Here is a 4,422-nt window from a genome sequence, read left to right as displayed (position 1 = left end):
TCCTTCAATATGCTGTCTACAAGAGACACATTAAAAAGATGGAGACAGCCTAAATGCCCACCAACAGAAGAATGGTTAAACAACCTTTGGTACAGAGTACTCCTTAAAAACAAGGATGAGGAGACTTCATCTCTAATATTTTGGAGATGTTGGGAGGAGACACCAGTCCTAGAGAAGGACACCAAGGAAAAGTGGATAGATAGGGAAAAGGAGGACAATCCCCCAACAAGACAGATTGACAGAGTGGCAGTATCAATGGGCTCAAAGATAACAACCATTGTGTGAGCATGACGCAGGACCAGGAGGTGTTTCGTTCTGTTGTGCACAGGGTCACTATGAATCAGAGATGACTCGATAGCACCCAACAACAACAACAACAACAACAATATGATTTTAGCATTGTCTCCGGGACTCAATGGTGTCTGGGCCAAGTGATTTTCTGGTCCTTCAACTCATGCTCTCACAATGGCTGCTGCAGCTCCTGCCATCACAGCTTTGTTAGAAGCAAAAAAGAGGAGAACGACTGAAGAGTGGATGATAATCAGAAAAGCAAACACTTTCCCTACAACAGAGTTCTACTTCTAGTTGATGGCTGGAAACTGACCAGTGCAACTGCAAGGTAATCAAGGAAAAGGGCATTGGAAGTTGCATTATCCAATAGCCAATAACCCCCTTTCCACCCTGAAAATACCCATGTATAAATACACATTGGGAGTATTATTCGATAGGTACTTGTCAATAGTTAGCTTTTCTCTCCTTCATGCAGGACAGTTATTAGTTTGATCCTGCTCATGGCAATGGTAGCTGAGGTCCACTATGGCTTTCCAGCTATCAGCACTTGGTAATGTGGGTCTGAGGTCAATGTGCTCTAAGTCCATCTTTCCTCAACAAAAACATCTGTTCTAAAACCTGCCTGGTAGCACTATGAAGAAGGACTTATTTGGAAAGCAATTGCTAGAGGCCAAGTGGTCAGTGAGGACTCCTAAAAGGAACTGAACCCAGAAATCCTTCACTCACACCACCCAGCGGATTGGCATACTCTATGAGAGGCAGCAGCTGGAACAGACCCCACAGATGGGAAAGCTGCCTACCGACTCACAGCCTCCAGCTCTCCACACCACTGACCCTTACTACCTGACTGTTACAGGAGCCCAGCTCACTATCTTGCCCCTCCACTACCATCCCTCCCACCTGAACATTACATGAGTCTCCCTGGCTCTGCCCAACAGGTGTTGCAAATAGTAAATCAGTCTGCCCCATTCTCCCACATAAATGCCTTCGACAGCACCCTACTGCATTCAGGATAAAAGTTTTATGTGAAGAATCCCAAAGTGGGAGTTCCAATTCCGGGCTACAGCCAGGAGAGTGAGGTAGGGAAAGCTCCCGTGAGAAGGGAGAGGGATCTCACGAAGTAAACGTTCATATACCAAACCCACGGCTTTTGAACTATCTTAAGATCTAGGATTTTGGTCTCCCGGACTCGCATTTTTGAGAAATCACGCTGCTAAGGAAAAAACAGGCATTTTGGGACTCTCGCCTGTGGGACGATTGCAGAGTTTAGAGGGTGGGGCTAAGGCCAGCCCGTTCGGAAAGCAGCATTTCCAGCAGGAAGAAAAGGCCACGATAAACAACATAGCTCACCCACAAAATCTCCCTGACCTGGCTTACGATCTCAGCAAAATCTTCAGGCAGGTCAGTTTACCCATGGCACATAGAGAGAGAGAGAGAGAGAGAGGCGGTGACTTTTGACGTCATCCGTCATCTGCCATCCGCCGTCCCCATTCTGAAGTCCTGCATCTAAGCCGCCTGCCCCCACTCCCAGGCAGCAGCAGGGATCTTCCAGCTACTGTTCTGGCAGGACAGGAAACAGAAAAAGTTAACCAAAGCCGCATCTTCGCTCCAAAGTGCGAAGTTTCTGTCCATGCATTTATATTACTTCTGCTTTTGGTCCTTTTGACCACATATCTTTCCTGGAGGTGGGAGCTTTTCCTCCCTACGTCACCTAAGAAACAGCAGCAATTGTGGCCATATAGCCAAGCTATAAGCATACAACATAATACTCCACAACTAAGATAAGACCCAACAACAACATTACAGATGATAAGGGAAGCCCATCTCCCGATCATATTAATAGTAATAATAATGATAACCATGACCAATAAGAAGCCATCAACTTCATCGAAACACGTCCAAAAACAGAAGAGAGCAGCTGACGCAAATGAGCTGGTGACAGACAAAGGCTTTATAGAGGAGGAGGAGCGGGTTCTGGGTGTGCCTGAGAGAGAATTCAGAATAATTATATGGAAACAAATTCAAATACTCCGAAAAGGGGTGGAGGAAAATAAGGAAGAAGTAAGGAAATTACTGCAGGAACAATCAAATATGATTGACACAGCATTGGAAACAATTCAAAACCTGCAAGAAGATACCCAGGTGATCAATAATAAGATATCAGAAATAGACAATAGACTGAAAGGGGAAAGGAGCAGACTAGAAGAGATGGAAGCCAATTCTACTCAAATTATTCCAGAACATAAAAGAGGATGGAAAACTCCCTAATACTTTCTATGAAGCAAGCATAACCCTCATACCAAAACCAAGGAAGGACATCACTAAGAAAGAAAATTATAGACCAATATCCCTCATGAACATAAGACGCAAAAATTCTCAACAAAATCCTAGCCAACAGAATCCAATAGCACATCAAAAAAATAATACATCATGACCAAATGGGTTTCATAAAAGGAGTGCAAGGATGGTTCAACATCAGAAAAACAATCAGCGTAATCCATCATACAAATAAGAAAAAGGAAAAGAACCACATGATCATATCAATCGATGCAGAAAAGGCATTTGACAAAATCCAAAATCCATTCCTGATAAAAACACTCAACAAAGTAGGAATTGAAAGGAAATTCCTCAACATAATCAAGAGCATATATATACAAAATCAAGAGCCTACATCATGCTCAATGGAGAGAAACTAAAAGCCTGCAAACAGGAACCAGACAAGGATGCCCTTTATCACCCCTCCTATTCAATATTGTGCTGCAAGTTTTAGCCAGAGCTATACGGCATGATAAAGAAATTAAAGGCATCCAAATTGGCAAAGAGGAAGTAAAACTCTCCTTATTTGTAGACGATATGATCCTATATATAGAAAACCCTAAAGACTCAGTTAAAAAAAGCTATTAGAGCTCATTGAAAGATTCAGCAAAGGGGCAGGGTATAGGATTATCATACAAAAATCAATTGGGACTTCCGGTACAGCAGGACAACCAGAAAAGGTAGGGACTTGCTCCGGCGGGAAAAACTAGTGGGATCTTGCAAAAGAAAACATTCATAGACCAGTCCCATGGCTTTTGGACTATCATAATCTCTCTTGGACCCACATTTTTGAGAAACTGCGTTAACAAAGATAAAGAAAAGCGTGTATTTTGGGACTCTTTCCTGCGGGGACCTCGAGGCACTCCCGTGACAGCAGAGTTTGGAAGGCGGGGCCAGGGCTGGCCCTTATAGAAAGTGGTGTCTCCCAGAAGGGTCAGAGGTGATACAACTTTCTCCCGCCCCAAGTCTCTCCGCCCTGGCTTGAGACCCCAATAAAAATCGGCCGGGTGCAGCTCACCCACGCACGGAGTGTGAGGAACTCTGGAGGGTGTAAAAAAGGCTGCAGCAGCTTCTTAACCTCACGCATCATCTCCCAACTGTCTCTGCAGCTAAGCTCCCTGCCCCCACTCCTAGCTAGCAGTGGGATCTTACAAAGCGGGCGTTCACATACCAGTCCCACGGCTTTTGGACTATCATAATCTATCCTGCGCTCACATTTTTGAGAAAGCGCGCTAACAAAGATAAAGAAAAGTGTGTATTTTGGGACTCTTTCCTGCGGGGACCTCGGGGCGCTCCTGTGACAGCAGAGTTTGGAAGGCGGGGCCAGGGCTGGCCCTTATAGAAAGTGGTGTCTCCCAGAAGGGCCAGAGGTGATACAACTTCCTCCCGCCCCAAGTCTCCCTGCCCTGGCTTGAGACCCCAGTAAAAATCGGCGGGGTGCAGCTCACCCACGCCCGGAATGTGAGGAACTCTGGAGGGTGTAAGAAAGGCTGCAGCAGCTTCTTAACATCACCCATCATCCCCCAACTGTCTCTACAGCTAAGCTCCCTGCCCCCACTCCTAGCTATCAGTGGGATGTCATAAAGGGGGTGTTCATATACCAGTCCCGACTTTTGGACTATCATAGTCTCTCCTGGTCTCACATTTTTGAGAAACTGCACTAACAAGGATAAAGAAAAGCAAGTATTTTGGGACTCTTTCCTGCGGAGACTGCGGGTAACTCCTGTGACTGCAGAGTTTAGAGAGCGGGACCAGGGCCAGCCCGCTTGGACAGCTGCATCTCCCAGAAGGGCCAAAGGCGATATAACTTCCTCC

Source organism: Chrysochloris asiatica, unplaced genomic scaffold (genome assembly GCF_000296735.1).
Source record: "Chrysochloris asiatica unplaced genomic scaffold, ChrAsi1.0 scaffold00281, whole genome shotgun sequence".
Taxonomy (NCBI): domain Eukaryota; kingdom Metazoa; phylum Chordata; class Mammalia; order Afrosoricida; family Chrysochloridae; genus Chrysochloris; species Chrysochloris asiatica.
This window is presented reverse-complemented; position numbering follows the sequence as displayed.